This window comes from Bos grunniens, chromosome 10 (genome assembly GCF_055505025.1).
Source record: "Bos grunniens cultivar Pamir isolate PY7600 chromosome 10, Bosgru_T2T1.0, whole genome shotgun sequence".
NCBI lineage: Eukaryota > Metazoa > Chordata > Mammalia > Artiodactyla > Bovidae > Bos > Bos grunniens.
In genome coordinates, this window is record NC_141174.1 from 22,297,501 (window position 1) to 22,320,052 (window position 22,552).

The 22,552-nt window shown below is 43.3% G+C and overlaps 1 protein-coding gene across 2 annotated transcripts in view; it reads right to left on the reverse strand.

The window, feature by feature from the left end:
- GALNT16 (polypeptide N-acetylgalactosaminyltransferase 16) overlaps positions 1–22,552 on the reverse strand; it is a 101,711-nt gene that overhangs the window by 44,937 nt on the left and 34,222 nt on the right. The gene's annotated exons all lie outside the window — the stretch shown is intronic.

Sequence of the window (22,552 nt, forward strand, 5' to 3'; positions counted from 1 at the left end):
AATCCTAAAGGAAATCAATCAACCCTGATTATTCATTGAAAGAACTGATGCTGAAGCTAAAGCTCCAATACTTTGGCCACCTGATGTGAAGAGCTGACTTACTGGAAAAGACCCTGATGCTGGGAAAGACTGAAGGCAAAAGGAGAAGGGGACAACAGAGGATGAGATGGTTAGATGATATCACCAACTCAATGGACATGAATTTGAGCTAACTCTGGAAGACACCGAATGGCAGGGGAACCTGGCATGCTGCAGTCCATGTGGTCACAAAGAGTCAGACATGACTTACAACTGAACAACGACAGACATAAAAGACGTCAACAAGTAGTCTGTAGAAATATGACATACAAATGATCAACAATAAATGATAGATGTTCAATGTCACTGATTATTAAATAAATACAAGTTAAAACAAGATACAACTTATTGCCAATTTAGTAAGTCAGTTCAGTCGCTCAGTTGTGTCTGACTCTTTGTGATCCCATGGACTGCACACACCAGGCTTCCCTGTCCATTCCAACTCCTGAAGCTTGCTCAAACTCGTGTATCACGTCGGTGATGCCATCCAACCATCTCATCCTCTGTTGTCCCCTTCTCCTCCCACCCTCAATCTTTCCCAGTATCAGGGTCTTTTCCAACGAGTCAGCTCTTCACATCAGGTGGCCAGAGTTTTGGAATTTCAGCTTCAGCATCAGTCCTTCCAATGAATATTCAGGACTGATTTCCTTTAGGATGGACTGGTTGGATCTCCTTGCAGTCCAAGGGACTCTCAAGAGTCTTCTCCAACACCACAGTTCAAAAGCATCAGTTCTTCAGCACTCAGCTTTCTTTATAGTCCAACTCTCACATCCATATGTGACTACTGGAAAAACCATAGTTTTGATTAGACAGACTTTTGTCATCAAAGTAATGTCTCTGCTTTTAATATGCTGTCTAGGTTGGTCATAGCTTTTCTTCCAAGGAGCAAGCATCTTTTAATTTCATGGCTGCAGTCACCATCTGCACTGATTTTGGAGCCCCCAAAATAAAGTCTCTCACTGTTTCTATTGTTTCCCCATCTATTTGCCATAAAGTGATGGGACTGGATGCCATGATCTTAGTTTTTTGACTGCTGAGTTTTAAGTAGCTTTTTCACTCTCCTCTTTCACTTTCATCAAGAGGCTCTTTAGTTCTTCTTTGCTTTCTGCCATACTGCTAAGTTGCTTCAGTCATGTCCGACTCTGTGCGACCCCAGAGACGGTAGCCCACCAGGTTCCCCCGTCCCTGGGATTCTCCAGGCAAGAACACTGGAGTGGGTTGCCATTTCCTTCTCCAATGCATGAAGGTGAAAAGAGAAAATGAAGTCACTCAGTCATGTCCGACTCTTAGCGACCCCATGGACTGCAGCCCACCAGGCTCCTCCATCCATGGGACTTTCCAGGCAAGAGTCCTGGAGTGAGGTGCCATTGCCTTCAAGGGTGGTGTTAATCTGTGTATCTGAGGTTATTGATATTTCTCCCAGCAATCTTGATTCCAGTTTGTGGAAATTTAGTAAATTCAAAGCTAATTATTACTATAATGTATTTTGAAAGCTTGAAGAAATAGGAGCCCTTATATGTTGGTGGATTATCAACCAATATGACTAAGGCTGACAACATCAGCATTTTTAAAAAATATTTACTTATTTGGGGGGTCAGGTTTTAGTTGCAGCACTCGGGCTCTCCAGTTGTGGTGCACAGGCTCCAGAGCACACAAGCTCAGTAGTTGTGGTTCGAGGGCTTACTTGCCCCACGGCGTGTGGGATCTTAGTTCCCTGACCAGGAATTCAACCCACATCCCTTGCATTGCAAGGTGAATTCTTAACCACTGGACTACCAGGGAAGTTCCAACACCAGCATTTTAAATGCTATTAATGCCATTTGACTCAGTAGAAGTTTCAAATTTATATAAACATATACCTGATTTTCCTGAGACGGTCCTAGTATTATTTCCTGAGTGTACTCTCAGGACCCCCTCTGATTTAGAACTTGTGTTAGTTTATGTGACAGATTATATGATCACCTTACATTTCTAGATATTAACTCTATAATTAAACTCACATGAGTATTTGAAATGTACAAGTACCTTAATTACAGTAGCATTTATTTAAAATACTGGAAACAATTAAAATGTCCATCAGTAGAGGACTGATTAAATTACAGTTTATTCTTACCATAGAATTCTAAACAAATGTTAGGAGGAATAAGTTATGTATGAATATTGTGATTCATTTTGTATAAAGAGTTCATAAATATATGCATATATAAATGCATAGATCTATTTGCAAAAATATATAGTAGAGTTTCAGGCTTCTTTCATAGCTCAGTTGGTAAAGAATCTGCCTGCAATACAGGAGACTTGGGTTTGATTTCTGAGTCAGGAAGATCCCCTGGAGAAGGAAATGGCAACCCACTCCAGTATTCTCACCTGGAAAATCCCATCGACAGAGGAGCCTGTCAGGCTACAGACCATGGGATGGCAAGGGTCGGACACAACTTAGAGACTAAACCACCACCATGGTAGAGTGCTAAATAGTGGTCATTCCAGCAAGTGGCACTTCCAAGAGTGGGCTGGAAAATGAAGGAATTTTACCTTTTCCTTTATACAAATAAATACAAAAGTATTTATTCTTTTCAGTTCAGTTGCTCAGTCATGTCCAACTCTTTGCGACCCCATGAATTGAAGCACACCAGGCCTCCCTGTCCATCACCAACTCCCGGAGTTCACTCAAACTCATGTCCATCGAGTTGGTGATGCCATCCAGCCATCTCATCCTCTGTCGTCCGTTTCTCCTCCTGCCCCAATCCCTCCCAGCATCAGGTTCTTTTCCAATGAGTCGACTCTTCGCATGAAGTGGCTAAAGTATTGGAGTTTCACCTTCAGCATCAGTCCTTCCAATGAACACCCAGGACTGATCTCCTTTAGGATGGACTGGTTGGATCTCCTTGCAGTCCAAGGGACTCTCAAGAGTCTTCTCCAACACCACAGTTCAAAAGCATCAATTCGTCGGTGCTCAGCTTTCTTCACAGTCCAACTTTCACATCCATACATGACCACAGGAAAAACCATAGCCTTGACTAGACGGATCTTTGTTGGCAAAGTAATATCTCTGCTTTTCAATATGCTATCTAGGTTGGTCACAACTTTCCTTCCAAGGAGTAAAGGTCTTTTAATTTCATGGCTGCAGTCACCATCTGCAGTGATTTTGGAGCCCAGAAAAATAAAGTCTGACACTGTTTCCACTGTTTCCCCATCTATTTCCCATGAAGTGATGGGACCAGATGCCATGATCTTCGTTTTCTGAATGTTGAGCTTTAAGCCAACTTTTTCACTCTCCACTTTCACTTTCATCAAGAGGCTTTTTAGTTCCTCTTCATTTTCTGCCATAAGGGTGGTGTCATCTGCATATCTGAGGTTATTGATATTTTTCCCAGCAATCTCGATTCCAGCTTGTGCTTCTTCCAGCCCAGAATTTCTCATGATGTACTCTGCATATAAGTTAAATATAAGTTTAACTCTGCATATAAGTTAAATAAGCAGCCTTGATGTACTCCTTTTCCTATTTGGAACCAGTCTGTTGTTCCATGTCCAGTTCTAACTGTTGCTTCCTGACTTGCATAGAAGTTTCTCAAGAGGCAGGTCAGGTGGTCTGGTATCCCATCTCTTTCAGAATTTTCCACAGTTTATTGTAATCCACACAGTCAAAGGCTTTGGCATAGTCAATAAAGCAGAAATAGATGTTTTTCTGGAACTCTCTTGCTTTTTCCATGATCCAGCGGATGTTGGCAATTTGATCTCTGGTTCCTCTGCCTTTTCTAAAACCAGCTTGAACATATGGAAGTTCACGGTTCACGTACTGCTGAAGCCTGGCTTGGAGAATTTTGAGCATTACTTTACTAGCATGTGAGATGAGTGCAATTGTGTGGTAGTTTGAGCATTCTTTGGCATTGCCTTTCTTTGGGATTGGAATGAAAACGGACCTTTTCCAGTCCTGTGGCCACTGCTGAGTTTTCCAAATTTGCTGGCATATTGAGTGCAGCACTTTCACAGCATCATCTTTCAGGATTTGAAATAGCTCAACTGGAATTCCATCACCTCCACTAGCTTTGTTCGTAGTGATGCTTTCTAAGGCCCACTTGACTTCACATTCCAGGATGTCTGGCTCTAGGTGAGTGATCACACCATCATGATTATCTGGGTTGTGAAGCTCTTTTTTGTACAGTTCTGTGTATTCTTGCCACCTCTTCTTAATATCTTCTGCTTCTGTTAGGTCCATACCATTTCTGTCCTTTATAGAGCCCATCTTTGCATGAAATGTTCCCTTAAAAGCCAGATGAACCTTAATTCTGTACCTAAAAGAGTTGAGCTAATTACTGTCATCATCAACATAAACATTTCAGAGTGAATTTCAGAATAAATAAACTGATGAAAAGTAAGCCCTTCCTCAGCTGTAACAATCTGGGGAAGAAGTTTCAGATGGAGAGGAGAAGGGAAGTTTAAGGGAGGAAAAGTAATTTTCCTCTATCCTTCTGAGATCTTAGCTGAGACCCTTGATATAAAAGAGATATGAAGGATTCTGGGACCCAATTCCAAGGTGCAGGGGGTTTTCCCCAAACCACCAATGAGCAATTCTTGGACACCAGCTGGGTGTCCTACCATTCAACTCAATCCTGACACCATCTACCTAGAGGTGGTATCAGATTCCACAGGTTGAAGGCTCAGTCCCACAAGACTGCCTTCCACTTCAGACACAATTGCAAGCCCAGACTGTTACTTGTGCTTCTGACCTACTGGCTAAAAACCACAAGTTCCTACAGCCCCCTCATTGGGTTCAATTAATTTGCTAGAGCACCTCACCAAATTCATTAGATTACCAGTTTATTACAAAGGATATTGAAGGAAACAAATCAATAGCCAGATGGAGACAGTACAAAAGGTGAGGGAACGGGTGGCTGTTGCAGGAGAATTCAACATTCAGATGATGCTTGAGACCCAGCTTGATTTCTCCCCAAAGTGAGACTCAACAACTAAAAATAGGATGTGGGGAAAATGCTAAGAAGCCAAACCCTGGTCAAGGCCATTAACCTCAACTGTACTCAAGGAACCAACCCCGAAAATACACTCTGAAGAGATTGGTCCTCAGGCTCATGGGCGACTGGTGTCATTTCCTTTTTGTTCATTCTATTCATTTTATGCTTTTTTAGCCTTTTAAAGGGCTTCCCAGATGGCTCAGTGGGAAAGAATCTGCCTACAATGTAGCAGACATGGGTTCGATCCCTGGTTTGGGCAGATCCCCACATACCATGGGGCAACTAAGCCCATGCGCCACAACTACTGAGGCCAAGCTCTAGAGCCCATTCTCCACAACAAAAGCCAACAAATGAGAATTAGCCTCCAATTAAAATAAATAAATTTTAAAAAATAAAAAGAGAAGCCCATGCACTGCAACTCGAGAGAATACTCTGCTTGGCCACAACTAGAGAAAGCCCGTGGGCAGCAGTGAAGACCCAGCACAGACTTAAAAAAAAAAAAAGTGTCTGGTGTTGAGTGCTTAACTTAGTAACTTGGTTGAAAGGGGCAGGCAGGCCAAGGAGGGCTTCGAAGAGCTGTCGGTCGAGTTTCTCAGGCTAGCTCACAAGCCACTCTGCAGAGCCTGGGTTAACCTCTGAGTACAGCAGTTTCCACAGCTGCAGAAAGAAGGTGATGACACTTACCACCCAGAAGTATCAAGTGTGTTTTATACAATCACCACATCCGGGCCACAGGAGGCCCTCACAAAATGACTGTATAAAAGGAGGGGGGTTGAGCAAGATGGACCCCGAGGCGTCTTCCACCTTGAACATTAAATGAACTATATCCATTCACTTCATCATTCTTCAAGACATATTTATTGCAGATTGTAGAGAACCTTTAAAGAGCCAAGAGCGTCTTCTTATGCGACCTTGATACACAGTAGGTGCTCGGGGGTGTTTGCCACATGAGGAAGGTGTACATTGTGTCCCAGAGATCCCAGTTCCGTGGGAGCTGGAGGAATGACCAGCAACTCTGATTGTCACCAAAATTGTCTGTGCTCCTTCTGGGGCCTTGAGTTTGGACAGGAGGTAAGAATACAAAGGCTATCTAGAATGGAGAAGCTGCAGGAAGCAAGTTAACCTGAGACCACCACTGGTAACTTCTGCCAAGTGCATGGACTAGGCAGATGGGCCTAGTTTGGGTCCAAGAGGAACAGAAATGTGTGTTTTATTGTGGTTTGAGAGTCATTTGTGGAAAATGACATTATGGTGGGTTTATGACGGATTGTGCTTTTCTTCCTCGACTAATATCTTTGACTCATATTAAGTTGTTTTTAAGTTTCCTGAAAGTTATTAAATTAGCACCTTTTTGGAAAACAGTCCAGCAGTACATTTCTAGTGCTATATCTTTTGGCACATGGCCTTTTCTATTTTATTCTGTCCATTATCTTCCCCTAGTCATGGCAGGGTACCAAATGGGCTCCAAATCTCCCATATATTCAGAATATTTAAATTTAACCTTTGGAAGAAGGGAGTGATGTATAAATATGCCTTCTCATCTCATATTCCTGTTTTAATCATATAATTGCATGCGTGTGTGCTAAGTCGCTCTAGTCATGTTCAATTCTTTGTGACCCTATGGACTGTAACCTGTCAGGCTCTTTTGTCCATGGGATTCTCCAGGCAAGAATACTAAAGTGGGTTGCCATGAGCTTGTCCAGGGTACTTTCCCAGCCCAGGGATCAAACCTGTGTCTCCATCCTAAGGAAATTATTAAGAAAGGATTCCATTTATAATAGCAAAATTGTGGAGGAAAATCCCATAAATTTACAGTAATAGGGAATTGGTTCAATAAATTTTGGTATACCCTTTCGATAAAACACATTGCAATTTTTCTTAAAAGTTGTAGAAATGTATTTTTGTAACACGGAAAGATGTTCACCATACACGGTTATGTGAAAAAAGCAGGCCACAAATTAATATGTGCATTAATTCCATTTTTGTTTATCTAGATGTTCTAATTTGTCTTAATGAATAATTATTACCTGTGAAATCAAGAAAAATACCATTAGCAGTATTAGCCATGAAAGCTGTGCAGCAGCACAGAATATTACTTGTACAATAATGGGAGGAAAGAGCAGGATAAAAATTGTATATTCTGTGATTGCAGTTATGTAAAAATTATGGAGCTTGACAAGAAAGGCATATTGAAAAATAAAAACAGCTATTTGTTAGGATGGGGAGATTATGGGTGATTTTCCATCCTTTTGGTTAATACTATGTTTATGTAATTTTTCTTTTTCAACTGGAGAAAAAAAACTTCTAGACTTTTTCCTCTAGCCTCTCCCCTGCTTAGAAGGGTTGTCTTTAGGGAACGAAAGGCTGCTTACTAAAAATAATGCCTTAGAATGGGCCTAGCTCTTTGCAGCTTCCCTTACTTCTGCTGGGTGAAGTCTGTCATGAAGAGTCCTTCTGTTTTAACCCTGTACATCTCTACCCTACTGCTTCTCAGACCTGACCCCTGACCCCAAGCACCCAGATGCTACTGAGCTAACCAGCCTGTTTTGGCTTATTTTAGACCCCATGGATCAAACTTGCCAGCTCTGAACCTTAATGTCTCAGGGTCTTGCAGGGGCAGAATGAACACCTAATACACACCACTGAAAGTGGATGGACACGTTTAACACCTCCTGGAACACGATGCTTGCATACACAGCTCTCCAGAGTGCATTCCTTTGGGGAAAACAACTTGGCAAACGTATTGAAAGCCTTTAAAGCATTTTCAACGCTTGGTCTGGCAATTCTGATCCTAGGGTGATATAAAATAATAAGTATATGAAGATATGGGTACACAGATATACCGTTCAATATATTTCATACTAGTAAAACATTGGAAATAATCTCAATGTCCAACAATGGGATGTGATAAGGTTGCCATGTAAGATGCAGGTTGCCCAGACCAATAAAAACACAGTTATATAAAAAAATGATTCATTTTTATCTGAAATTCCAATTTACCTGGATATCTTATATTTTTATTTCCTAAATCTAGCACACATTCATATAATAGAATACTACGTAGCCATTAAAACTTGTAATTTTTAGAGCGGTGGCTTTCAAATTGTGTTTCTTCTTTCCCTATGCTCTAGCTAGAACATCTCATCTTTTATTTATTTTATATTTTAACCTTCTGTATAACATGTGGTTTGAAAATAAGGGTTCTGTTACCAAAAGGAGGTTGAAAAACACTGTTTTAGAAAACTATTTAACAATGGGAGATGGTGGTTTAAAATAATAAGTAGAAAAATTGATGTTAAAAATCAGTATGATTCTAGGCTTGCATATGTATTCATGCTCACTCGTGTCAGACTCTTTGCAACCCCAGTGACTGTAGCCCACTAGGCTCCTCTGTCCATGGGATTTTCCAGGCAAGAATACTGGAGTGGGTTGCCATTTCCTTCTCCAGGGGATCTTCTCGACCCAGGGATCAAACCTCCATCTCCTACATTGGCAGGTGGATCCTTCGAGCCACCTGGCAAACCCAGGTTTGCATATACACAGGCACTTATGTGAAAGAGAGGATGAGAGAGTGTGAGAGAAAGATCCAAACACTCTGGAAAAATCCTTAAAAAAAAAAGTTATTATCTCTGGCTGTTGGGATTATAGGTGATTTTTAGTTTTCTAGAAGATTTTTTCAGTTTTCTATGCTGAACTAAATGCATTCATTTTGAAAAAATTACTATTAGAAATATCTATGCTCTCAGATGATATACGTATGTTACATTATTAAGCCTCTGTATGTGTGATTCTTCAATTTTGGAGTCATGAACTTTGGGAGCTAATGAAATCTCTCTGTCCTAGTCTTAGAAGGTCTCACAGAAAATTCCACATACAACCCCCCGCTGCATCTTTGCTTGTTAAGAATCCCTCCTTTAGACTCTAGATTGCCATTCATTTACTCTAACTCCTCACAAAGCTACTTTGTCCCTGTGGCAGTCGTTCTTCAACTTTCTGGGGCAGTGGTCTCATACCTGCTCTGAGATCCTACTTGAAGCTGTGGGGAAAAAAAACACATGAACCCAAATGCCGCGGCTGCAGGCGGTTGCTGAGGCTCACAAACTCCCTGAGGTCCATTCTCAGACTCCAGGTCAGAACCTCTGGCATACTCGCAAGCTTCTGGCACTCACTGGAGCCCTGACTTGGCTAATTCCCTTTAGGACCAAACTGGTTAAATATAGACTTTGAAAAAAGGGACAGAGCCAGGGATAGAATGTAGCTCAGCACTCCCAGGGCACTGTCACACAGCAAGCACTGCAAAAGCACTGTGTATGAGGGTGTGTGTGTATGTGAGAGAGAGAGAGAGAGGGATGTAGAAGAGTTTCTTGCATCCTGGGTGCTGCCGAAAAGCATTAGAGTTGAGAGAATTCCTCAGACAGGAAGAAGAACCAGAAGGGAGATCCAGAGTTGGTACCTCTTGCTTTGTATGATCTGTGACCCTGGCATGGATGAAAGGGGCAGGGAGAGGGTGTGGGAGCGGAGTACAGAGTATTGTGTCAACTCCAAGTTTGCCACCCACTCCTTTTAATAGCTCTTAAGCAGCTATTTAAATAACATGAACCAACCTCTTTTATGGCCCTGAAAACCAAGCAGGGGGGTGCGGGAGCAGGGAGCAATTGACAAGGCCTGGGGAGAGGGCTGGGAGCCTGGGAGGACAGCCCCATGAAGGGCAGGGTAATTTGGCAATAGCTATTGGAATGTTGAATGCGCAAACCCTCCTATCTCAAAACTCTACATCTTGGCATCTCTTTAAAAAAAAAGAAAAAAACAACTTAACCTACCTACCCCAGGAGGCATGGGCAGGGTATTGTTTTCAAGCACGGCACCCAACACAGTTATCTCTGATCCATTATACATTTTAAACAAAAACATAATCACCAAATGCTATGAACATAATATGAATTTATGTTTCTTTTCCAAGGGAACACACAATATTCTGCACAGGGAAAGTTCCAAGCTCAGGTTAAAGCTGCCTCATTTTTTCACCTCATTTCTATGAACTCACAGGATCACAAGACCAGCAAATGCCTACAACAGCCCTATACTGTGGCAGGCATGGGCTTGGAAACTCATGAGAGACCAAAACGGAGGTCCTGCCATTGGGAACACCAGGTGCTTTTTCTCTTTGCTTTTATCTTGACAAAAAGATCTTAAAGTTCATTTGAAAGAATAAACATCTGAAAAGACCCCTGACCTCTCTAGAATAGACCACTCTCCACACCCACACCCCCAAAGAAGACAAACGACAACGGAACAGATCTGCCTTGCCAGTTATTAAAACTAACTCTAAAGCCGCTATAATCAAAGCAATATGGTACTGGCTGAGGAGAAGAAAAGCAGATGAGTGGAACAGAATATAATCTAGAAATAACATATATGAGAGCTCAGTATATGACATATCAGCATTCTAATTCAGTGAGGAAGATAGTTTGACATAGTGTTGACACAACTGGTTACTCTCATGGAAGAAAACAAAATTAAGACTTCACTTCAACACAGATACTACAATTGATTCCAGATGACTTTTAAATATAAATATTTAAAAAACAATAAAAACATTATAATAAAATTAGAATAAATGAACATTGAGGATGATTCTTTTGGAAGACAGGAAGCCTTCCTTAAGCCATTAAGGATAAAGTAAATAGATTGGCTTTTATAAAAAGTAAGAATTTTCCTATGGAGAGATACTATTAAGTTCAGAAGACAAATAACATCCTATGATTTAATAATTCACTATTTATTCCACACTGAACAGATAAAAGTTATTCTCTGAAAATATGAAAAAGACAACCCAAATAATAACTAAGCAAAAGATATGGACAATTTCATCAAAGAGGAAATACAAATTGCCAATGAACATATGGAACAACTGATAGGGAGAAAATAAAAATAAAACAACATGTCATTTTCATCTATCAGGTGGGCAAAAATCAAAAAGAATAATAACATCCAGACCTGATAACTAGATGCAGGAAACATAACTAGCAGAAGTGTTCGTGTCCATCACGTGGTGGAAAATGATTTGGCAAGGTGTATTTAAATTCAAAATATACAAAACTTTCACCAGTGATCCCAGTTTGGGAACTTCATGCAACAGAAACGAAAGTATGAGTGTGTAAAGTCCTACGTATAGGAGTATTTATTATAGCATTATGTATACTGGCAAAGATTTAAAACACCGTGGCTCAGAGGTTAAAGCGTCTGCCTGGAATGCGGGAGACCCGAGTTCGATCCCTGGGTCGGGAAGATCCCCTGGAGAAGGGAGTGGCAACCCACTCCAGTACTCTTGCCTGGAGAATCCCATGGAGGGAGGAGCCTGGTAGGCTACAGTCCATGGGGTCGCAAAGAGTCGGACACGACTGAGCAACTTCACTTCACTTCACTTCAAATGCCTATTAGTGGGGAATGGGTAAACCTCTGTTAAGGCCACTCCAAAGGAGAGGTAGACCTAAGCACACTGTCCTGAAGAGATGGTCCCAATATTTTACAGGGAAAAGCAAGTTGAGGAATCACATATAAGGTGATTCCAATTTCTGTGTAAAGAGAGAGCAAGGGAGCGAAAACTTGCTATATATGTGTGTATGCGAAGATTATGGCATCTGGTCCCATCAGTTCATGGCAAATAGATGGGGAAACAGTGGAAACAGTGTCAGACTTTGTTTTTCTGGGCTCCAAAATCACTGCAGATGGTGACTGCAGCCATGAGATTAAAAGATGCTTGCTCCTTGGAAGGAAAGTTATGACCAACCTAAATAGCATATTGAAAAGCAGAGACATTACTTTGCCAACAAAGGTCTGTCTAGTCAAGGTTATGGTTTTTCCAGTGGTCATGTATGGATGTGAGAGTTGGACTGTGAAGAAGGCTGAGCGCCGAAGAATTGATGCTTTTGAACTGTGGTGTTGGAGAAGACTCTTGAGAGTCCCTTGGACTGCAAGGAGATCCAACCAGTCCATTCTGAAGGAGATCAGCCCTGGGATTTCTTTGGAAGGAATGATGCTAAAGCTGAAACTCCAGTACTTTGGCCACCTCGTGCGAAGAGCTGACTCATTGGAAAAGACCCTGATGCTGGGAGGTATTGGGGGCAGGAGAAGAAGGGGACGACAGAGGATGAGATGGCTGGATGGCATCACTGACTCGATGGAAGTGAGTCTGAGTGAATTCCAGGAGTTGGTGATGGACAGGGAGGCCTGGTGTGCTGCGATTCATGGGGTCACAGAGTCGGACGCGAATGAGCGACTGATCTGATATGATCTGATCTGATGCATTTCTATGAGCATAGAGAAAAGAATAGGAAATTCCATGTAGACTCAGGGAGATGGGATTGGAGTGGGGTGGGGAGAAAGGGCAGGAAGAGAGAATTTTAACTTTTTCTTTAGATAGCTCTGTATCATCGGACCTGCTAAAACAGGCGTATGTTGCTTTTGTGACTTTTAAAATCAATAATCCTTTCTAAAGAAGAAATAATATGGGCTTCAATTCTTGATTCTGCCCCTCATGAGCTGTCTGACCTGACATTCTTGCTATAAAATAGGCACAGTTCCTGACTCTCCTCAGGCTCCCGGGAGGATTAAATGAGGTCATGTGAGCAAATTGCTGCCCTAGAGACCAACAGAGGAAAACAAAGCCCAGCAAACATAGGTACTTCATCTGAGGCTATGAATGAGGGAGTGGAAATAGGGCTGTCAGAGTTCCCCAGTTCTCAGGGAAGCCACTGGGGGAAGCCGCTCTTTACTATTGGAGGCTCTACCAAGCTCCGGGAGCTTCCCCAGTGGCGCAGTGTCTGCGAATGCAGGAGAGTTGGGTTTGATCCCTGGGTTGGGAAGATCCCCTGGAGAAGAAAATGGCAACCCATTCCAATATGTTTGCCTGGAAAATCCCATGGACAGAGGAACCTGACAGGCTACAGTCAATGGGGTCACAAAGAGTTGAACACAACTGAGCTACTGAGCACGCACACACACACACACACACACCAAGCTCCAGTCCTTCCTGTATCCTCCAGTTGGACCAAGGTTGGGGAACAGCCCACAGCCCTAAAACCAAGCACTGATAATTGGCTTTCTCAGGGTTGAGCCTCCCAATGTCCTCAGCCTCTGCTACTGAGCAGTCACTCCTTCCTTCCCCTGTCTGGGAAAGACACCATCCCAGGGTGTCCAGAGTACCAGCCACCTCCTCCACTTCCAGCTTCCACCACCCACCAAGAGCCTAGTCCTCAGCCCTCCTCCCACGGGCCCCAAACTGACACCCAGGACTTCAGAAGCCAGTGAAACTCAGGAGATGGCCTCTAGAAGCAGCCCACCCTCCCTCCCTCCAGCCTCACAGCGGATGCTCTGACCAGTCCACAGGTGCTCCATGACCATCCCCCACATCCACATGCCAAGCTTCTCCTTCAGACTTCAAACGTCACCCTGGACACTGAGTGGGCAAAGGCAAGAATAGCTTTCTGAGAGATCAGAGAATGTCACTTCGATCCCTAGTGACTCCAGAGGTAGCAAAGGAGAGAATGGCTTTAATCTAGTCAGAGTTTCTATTCCGAGTCTATACATTTGTATGAGTACCTGGGTGCATATGTCTGTGTACCGGCTTTCCAGGTGGCTCAGTGGTGAAGAATCCACCTGCCAAACAGGAGATGTGGGTTTGATTCCTGGGTTGGGAAGATCACCTAGAGAAGGAAATGGCAATTCTCTCCAGTATTCTTGCCTGGAGAATCCCATGGACAGAGGAGCCTGGCAGGCTATAGTGGTGGTGGTGGTGGTGGTTTAGTTGCTAAGTCGTGTCCGACTCTTGCGACCCCATGGACTGTGTGCTCAGGTATACTGCTGGGTGGCACAGATGCCCCATGTATATACATGGGCTCAAGCTGTTGAGGATGTGGGCATGTTTGCGTGCATCAGGACGTACATGTATGTATGTGTGCACACACAGGCGGGCTTGCTTATGTGTGGCACGTGCATGTCTACCTTAAACATAAAAGCTCTTTAAGAAGGTGAAGGGGTTCACCCCAAAGGTTAGAGATTTGCTTATTTTGGCATGGAGTTTTTTTGTGGGTAAATTTCTGAACCTTTTGTGACACATGGCTGCACCCTAACTTCCCTCCCTGAAGTCTGCACACATATGTGCTGAAAGCTACCACCTGGGTCTTCAGCCCTTCATTTTGCTTCTGGGGCTGTCTGAATTCTTTCACCAACCAAGAACTCCTCCAACAGATCCTGAAACACAGCCATCTTGGTGTCTTAGGGACAGAATCCAGGGGAGGCCCCTCCGGCACTATTCTCTGCCACCTACACCCCCAACCTGACAGCCGCACCAAAAAGCTGGAGGTTCTCGGCAGCCAACCCAGGGCAGAGTGAGGCACAGCGCCTGGAGATAAGGGAAGAAAGGAAAGAAGAATGGAAGGAGGGGTTTACTTGCTCCAGGACTAGCTGGGGGGGAAAATCTGCCCATCTGCCCTCATTCTCAGAGCCCGCGTCTATTAAGTAAAGAGGGAGGTCTATGCCTATCAAAGGAGGGCTTGTGAACCTCAAGAATATGAGGTAGTCCAGCCAAGGATACACAAAGATATGAAAAAATCACAGAGCATCTTTCATTCATTCAAAGATTTAGGAGCTAGGACATTATTTTTCTATAATACAGGATGTAGGCACAAACTTCTCACGCATCTTTAAATGAAGCAGGAGACTCCCACAGCTTTGTGGGCCTCAGGTATTGCCCCAGATTCCCAGAGGGATGTATCCCTTTTCAGAAAGGTGACAGGTTCTGAGGACAAGCCCTGGGAGCCCTGCAGGGGTGCATTCCAGGATGTCAGTGGTGAGGGGAGTAAGTGGCAGGGCTGTGAGCTCTGGAAGGGCCACCAAGGACCTGGCTCAAGAGTATTCAATATGCTTTTTTTTTTTAGAGGCTCTATGTAGGGTTCTGGGAGGCAGCCAACGTGGAGCTGAGTCCCAGATCCTTGTAGTGGGCACTTTGGATAACTTCACCCAGCCTCAACCTCTGTACCTGCAGAATGGGGACAGAATCTGCTGCATGACGGCTTTATGAGAATTCACTGAGATAATTCCTGCAAAGCACAGTGCCTGACACTCCCCGGATCCCAGCCCTGTTGGCTCAAGCCTTTGCTGCAAGAGCATCACAGTTCAACTTCTCTCTCTGCGCTCCCAGCATCCCTCACTCCCTTACAGGTGTTGGTCCCCAGGCACTCCCAGCATGCAAATCTCTGGCTCAGAGCCAGTTCCCCGGGAACCTAAGAGTCTAGGCAAGATCCCTTAGGGAGCTAGAGAAGACAGAACACATAAGAGGACAAGCCCTGAGCCCTGGCCCTCCAAAGTTTAAGGGTCAGGGAGGAGGAAGCCACAGCCCAGAGAGGGGAGGGAACGGCCTGTGGAGTGTGGTCTCTCGGAAGCCAGGTGACAAGGTAAAGAGACTGACTGACAGTGCCAAAAGCAGCTGACAGAAAAGGAGGAGGACTGGGAATTAACGATGCGATCTAGTCACATGGGGGGCTTCCCTGGTAGCTCAGACGGTAAAGAATCTGCCTGCAATGCAGGAGACCTGGGTCCAATCCCTGGGTCAGGAAGATCCCTTGGAGAAAGGAATGGCACCCACTCCAGTATTCTTGCCTGCAGACTCCTACGGACAGAGGAACCTGGAGGGGCTACAGTCCCTGGGGTCACAGAAAGGAATCTGACACGACTGAGCAACTAACACTAGTCACGTGGAGGTCCTCGGTGACCTTCACAAGAGCGTTTCAGAGGAATAGTAGGAACAAAAACCTGACTGAAGTGGATCAAGAAGGAATGGAAGCACAGACAACTCTTTCCAGTTTTGTTATTTCAATAGTAGCACAGAAACAGCATGTTGCTTTCCCAGGGCCGCTGCACACACTGAGATGGGTCCCTGGAGTGGACACCGGCCGTGTCCACCTCGGTCTCGACCTCGCAGAGAAGTCCTGCATGCTTCGTCCAGATTTTCCGGTTGTTCCCCAAGGGAAGGCTGCTCCAACACCTGATAGCTGGAAGCAGTAGTGCAAGACCTTGGCCAGACACTCCTAGGTGATGTGGAGAGCGGAGTCTCAGGGTGTCTGAGGACACAGGGTGTAGCTCTCATCCCCGGGCCTACCTCTGCAGGACAAAAGCTTCCAGCCCTTCTCCGGTATACCCTCTGCCGCAGCCCAGCGCCACAGAAGATACCCAATAAAGCCTGTACCAGATTTTCCCACTGGGCCCCCAAATTTAGTTTATTAAATTAAATCTTCTGCCAAAAAGACCACTTACTCACAACAGCTGTTGCCATGGCAACCAAGCAGCCAGCCTGCTGTTCGAGCTAACAGTTACAAGCCTCCCGCGGGCTATTTGGCTCGGTGAACCCAGGGGAAGATACCCTAAAAGTGTATGAGAAGCTGGAGCACGGTGGGGGGGATGTGGGAAGTGAGAGAGGGGGACGCGAAGGGGTTTATGAGGTGCCAAACTCAGTGCTTTTGTAATTGTTCCTTGTACTCAGTCACTTCAGTTGTGTCCGACCCTTTGTGACCCTATGGACTGTAGCCCTCCTCTGTCCCATGGCTCCTCTGTCCATGGAATTCTTCAGGTAAGAATACTGGAGTGGGTTGCTATGCCCTCCTCCAGGGGATCTTCCTGACCCAGGGATCAAACCTGTATCCTCCTGCGTCTCCTGCATTGCAGGTAGATTCTTTGCCCACTGAGCCACCTGGGAAGTCCTATAATTCTTCACCAACAGGCTGAGGCTGGGGAAGCTGTAAATAACTTGTGCCAGCGGGGTCCCCAGCTTTCTCACGATGTAGCCATTTCTCCAGTAGTACCTGCTACACCCTCCACTCTCTTTCTGGACGCTCAAGGAAGGAGGGGCCCTCCAGGGGCTGAGAGGGGACCACACAGAGCCAGGAGAAAATCCTGCAAAGGAAGGTGAAGCACTGAGCCTGGGACAACCCTGCCCTGAACAGAGTGTGCTTGTGGGCCCCAAGGTTGTCCTTGCGACGTTGGAACCCCTGGGTCCTCCTGACTGGTCCCAAGAGAAGCTGTTTGAACCAGTCCTGAATGTCTTTCTTTTTAAAAAAAAAACCTATCAAAGATATTATTTATTTTTTTAATATCTATTTATTTATTTTACTTTTGGTTGCTTTGAGTCTTAGTTGCAGCATTTGGAATCTTCCTTGCAGCCCACGGGCTTAGCTGCCCTGCAGCACGTGTAATCTTAGTTCCCCAAACAGGGATTAGTCCTGAGCATCTTTAATCTGAAGTACAGTATAGTGACCAGGAACTTTGCAGTATACAGATAGGAGTTCAAGCCTCAGCTCCTTCACTTGCTACCTGTTTAACATTAGGCAAATTACTTAACCTCTCTGAAACTTCGGTTTTTCAGCTGTAAAATGCAAGCATAGTACCAAGGTCACCAAATTATTTCCAGAGTTAATTGAGGTTGAGCCCATAAAGTATGCAACACACAAGTGCCTGGCACACAGCAATCTCACATTAAGTGAGGAGTACTGTGTTTATTACTGCTATTGTTACCATCATCAATGATAATTATGTTGATTAACAGACATAGAATATTGAAGACATAATTGAGAGACTTAAAAGAACGGAGGGGAGGGGGGTTCAGGATAGGGAACACATGTACACCCGTGGCGGACTCATGTTGATGTATGGCAAAACCAATACAATATTGTAAAGTAATTAACCTCCAATTAAAATAAATAAATTTATATTAAAAAAATAAAAGAACTGAGAATGATAAAAGCAAATCCAAGCACAGTATATACATTAGCTATCATTTTTATTTTAAAAACATGTTAACAATGGAAAATAGTACGAAGGTTCCTCAAAAAACTTAAAGAGTTGCCATAAGATCCAGAAATCCCACTCCCACCCAGACAAAACTATAATTTGAAAAGATACATGCATCCCTACATACATAGCAGTACTATTACAATAGCCAAGACAAGAAAACAATTTAAATGTCCACTGACAGATGAATGGGAAAAAAAAGATGTGAGAGATATATATATATTCATGGGCTTTTCTGGTAGCTCAGCTGGTGAAGAATCCACCTGCAATGCAGGAGACCCTGGTTCAATTCCTGGGTCAGGAAGATCCCCTGGAGCAGGGATAGGCTACCACTCCATTATTCTTGGGCTTTTCCCTGGTGGCTCAGACAGTAAAGAATCTGCCTGCAATGTGGGATACTTGAGTTCTATCCCTGGGTTGGGAAGATCCCCCGGAGGAGGGCATAGCAACCCACTCCAGTATTCTTTTTTATTATTATTATTAATTTATTTATTTATTTTAATTGGTGGCTAATTACTTTATAATACTGTAGTGGTTTTTGCCATACATGGACATGAATCAGCCATGGGTGTACATGTGTTCCCCATCCTGAACTTCCCTCCCACCTCCCTCCCTATGCCATCCCTCTGGGTCATCCCAGTGCACCAGCCCCGAGCACCCTGTCTCATGCATTGAACCTGGACTGCTAATCTGTTTCACATATGATAACACACATGTTTCAGTGCTGTTCTCTCAGATCATCCCACCCTCGCCTTCTCCCACAGAGTCCAAAACACTGTTCTTTACATCTGTGTCTCTTTTGCTGTCTCGCATATAGGGCCATCGTTACCATCTTTCTAAATTCCATATATATGCATTAGTATACTGTATTGGTGCTTTGCTTTCTGACTTACTTAGCTCTGTATAATAGGCTCCAGTCTCATCCACCTCATTAGAACGGATTCAAATGCATTCTTTTTCATGGCTGAGTGATACTCCATTGTCGGAGAAGGCAATGGCACCCCACTCCAGGACTCTTGCCTGGAAAATCCCATGGATGGAGGAGCCTGGTGGGCTCCAGTCCATGGGGCCGCTAAGAGTTGGACACGACTGAGCGACTTCACTTTCACTTTTCACTTTCATGCATTGGAGAAGGAAATGGCAACCCACTCCAGTATTCTTGCCTGGAGAATCCCAGGGACAGAGGAGCCTAGTGGGCTGCCCTCTATGGGGTCGCACAGAGTCAGACACGACTGAGGCGACTTAGCAGCAGCAGCAGCAGTACTCCATTGTGTATATGTCCCACAGCTTTCTTATCCATGCATCTGCTGATGGACATCTAGGTTGCTTCCATGTCCTGGCTACTGTAAACAGTGCTGAGATGAACACTGGGGTACACGTGTCTCTTTCAATTCTGGTTTCTTCGGTGTGTATGACCAGCAGTGGGATTGCTGGGTCATACGGCAGTTCTATTTCCAGTTTTTTAAGGAATCTCCACAGCTCTCCATAGCAGCTGTACTAGTTTGCATTCCTACCAACAGTGTAAGAGGGTTCCCTTTTCTCCGCACCCTCTCCAGTATTTATTGTTTGTAGACTTTTTGATAGCAGCCATTCTGACTGGCATGCAATGGTACCTCATTGTGGTTTTGATTTGCATTTCTCTGATGATGAGTGATGTTGAGCATCTTTTCATGTATTTGTTAGCCATCTGTATGTCTTCTTTGGAGAAATGTCTGTTTAGTCCTTTGGCCCATTTTTTGATTGGGTCGTTTATTTTTCTGGAACTGAGCTACAGGAGCTGCTTGTATATTTTTGAGATTAATTCTTTGTCAGTTGCTTAGTTTGCTATTATTTCCTCCCATTCTGAAGGCTGTCTTTTCACCTTGCTTATTGTTTCCTTCGTTGTGAAAAAGCTTTTAAGTTTAATTAGGTACCATTTGTTTGTTTTTGCTTTTATTTCCAGTTACTCTCCACTCCAGTGTTCTTGCCTGGAGAGTCCCCACGGACAGAAGAGCCTGGTGGGCTACCGTCCATGGAGTCGCAAAGAGTCGGACACAACAAAGTGACCAAGCACAGCACAGCATATACATATATATAAAATACACTGTGTATAATGGAATATTGCTCAACCATTAAAAAGAATGAAATAACGCCATTTGCAGCAACATGAATGGACCTCAAGATTATCGTACTAAGCAAAAGACGACACATGATATGACTTATCTGTGGAATCTAAAACATGACACAAATGAACATATCTACGAAACAAAAGGAGAATCGGGGTCTCCTGCATTGCAGGTGGATTCTTAACCAACTGAGCTATCAGGGAAGCACATTCACAAATATAAAGAACAAAGACTTGTGGTGAAGCAGAGGGATAGATCAGGACTTTGGTATTAGCAGATGTAAACTATCGTATAGAGAATGGATAAACAACGAGGTCCCACTGTATAGCACAGAGAACTATGTTCAATATCCTGTGATAAACAGAGGGGAAAAGAATATGAGAAAGAATATATATATATATATATGTATAACTGAGTCACTTTGCTGTACAGAAATTAAACAGAGCATTGTAAATCAACTATACTTCAATAATTTATTTTAAAATGCTAACAGTGGAATCTTCAGGTGATGGCACTATGCTTTCTTTTTTTGTTTGATTTTTGTCTTTGCAAGTTTTCTGAACAGAACAGGTATTACTTCTGTAATTAGAAAAAAATGCTTTTTTAAAAGGTTAGAGATAAACATTAAAAATGAGCTACAGGCTAAAAACCATTGAAGAATATACTTTAAATGGATGAATTATACAATGTGTGAATTATATTTTAAAGAACTGTTGCCCAAAAAAAGCCTTAAAAACGATACAAGGTAGGCAGGAAATAACTCATTAAAAAATTCTTAACAAAGAACGTATAAACTAAAGCAAAACAAGAAGGACAAGAAAGAAAGAAAATGAGGCAAGAGCTGACAAGCAACTATTAGGTAAAAGTTTGAAACTGGGTAACGTGCTGTTGGTGAGGCAATGGGGTTGAAATACTTGCATAGATTGCTGGTAGCTGTGAAATGGTACATCTGTCAAACAGGACAAATCAATGAAAATTACAAATGCTACAAATGTAATACACTGTCTGGCCCAGCAATTCAGTTTCAGAAATCTATAGATATTCTGTGTAAGTGAGAAATGATGGATATACAAGTTTACAGGCCATGGCATTGCCTTGGACAATAAAAAACTGGAAACAGCTCAACTGTCTACCAGAAGGTGGCTGTTTGTCTAAGCTATGGTGCAGCCATACAATGGAATAGTATGAAGCTATAAAAATAAAGACACAAGAATAAGGAAACTATCTATATTCTGATATGAAAAGATTTTGAAGCTATATTATTAAGTTAAAACCACCAAAGTACAAAATAGTGTTATAGTAAACATGCTACCATTTATAGAAAATGTAGGCAAAGACTACATATTCCTGTTTTCTTACATATGCATTCTGGAAGAATACATGAAAATAACAGAAGCTGGAGGGCACAGCTGAACAGATGGGGAACAAAACTTTCCAGAATGAAACGTTTCACTGTCTATCTTTTCATTCTCTTTGATCTTAGAATCTTATGAATATATAACTTATTAAAATTGAGTAAAACTTCACATGCTTAAAGGAAGAAGTTAAAGACGGCAATGACATGTTTTCCGGGAGAGGTCTAGATGAAACAACGGTGGTAGATGTTAACACTAAATCTTGACGCTGATTGATGGGTCTGTGGCAGTTCACTGTGTGTTTGAGAATTTTTCACAGTGAATTATCAAAAACGTAAAAGATATTCATAATAGCCAAATGCTGGAAACAACCTAAATGTTTCTTAGCTAGTAAACAGGTAAACAAAATATGGTCTATCTATACAAGGAATACTAATCATAAACAAAATGCAACAATCAACTGATAAGCAAATTGCAAACTGGATGAACCTCAAAAACATCACACAAAGGGAACGAAGCCAGACACACGACCATATATAGTATGTGTATACTATATACATATAGTATAGTATATATATTGTATAGTATAAACTATGATTCCATTTCTACGAAATGCCCCAAAGGGCAAATCCACAGAAACAGAGCGGATGAGTGGTTGCCCGGGGCTGGGAGTGAGAAGGAAAAAGTGAAAGTGAAAGTCGCTCAGTCATGCCCCGACTCTTTGCAATCCCATGGAATAGTCCATGGAATTCTCCAGGCCAGAATACTGGAGTGGGTAGCTGTTCCCTTCTCCAGGGGATCTTCCCAACTCAGGGATCGAACCCAGTAGATTCTTCACCAGCTGCGCCACAGGGAACTCCAGTATTCTTGGGCTTCCCTTGTGGCCCAGCTGGTAAAGAGTCTGCCTTCAATGAGGGAGACCTGGGTTCGATCCCTGGGTTTGGAAGATCCCCTGGAGAAGGGAACAGCTACCCACTCCAGTATTCTGGCCTGGAGAATTCCATGGACTATTCCATGGGATTGCAAAGAGTCGGGGCATGACTGAGCGACTTTCACTTTCACTTTTTCCTTCCCTGGAGAAGGGAAAGGCCATCCATTCCAGTATTCTGACCTGGAGAATTCCATGGAGTATACAGTCCATGGGGTTGCAAAGAGTGGGAAAGACAAATGACTCCAAATGGGCAGAAGGGATCTTTCCGTG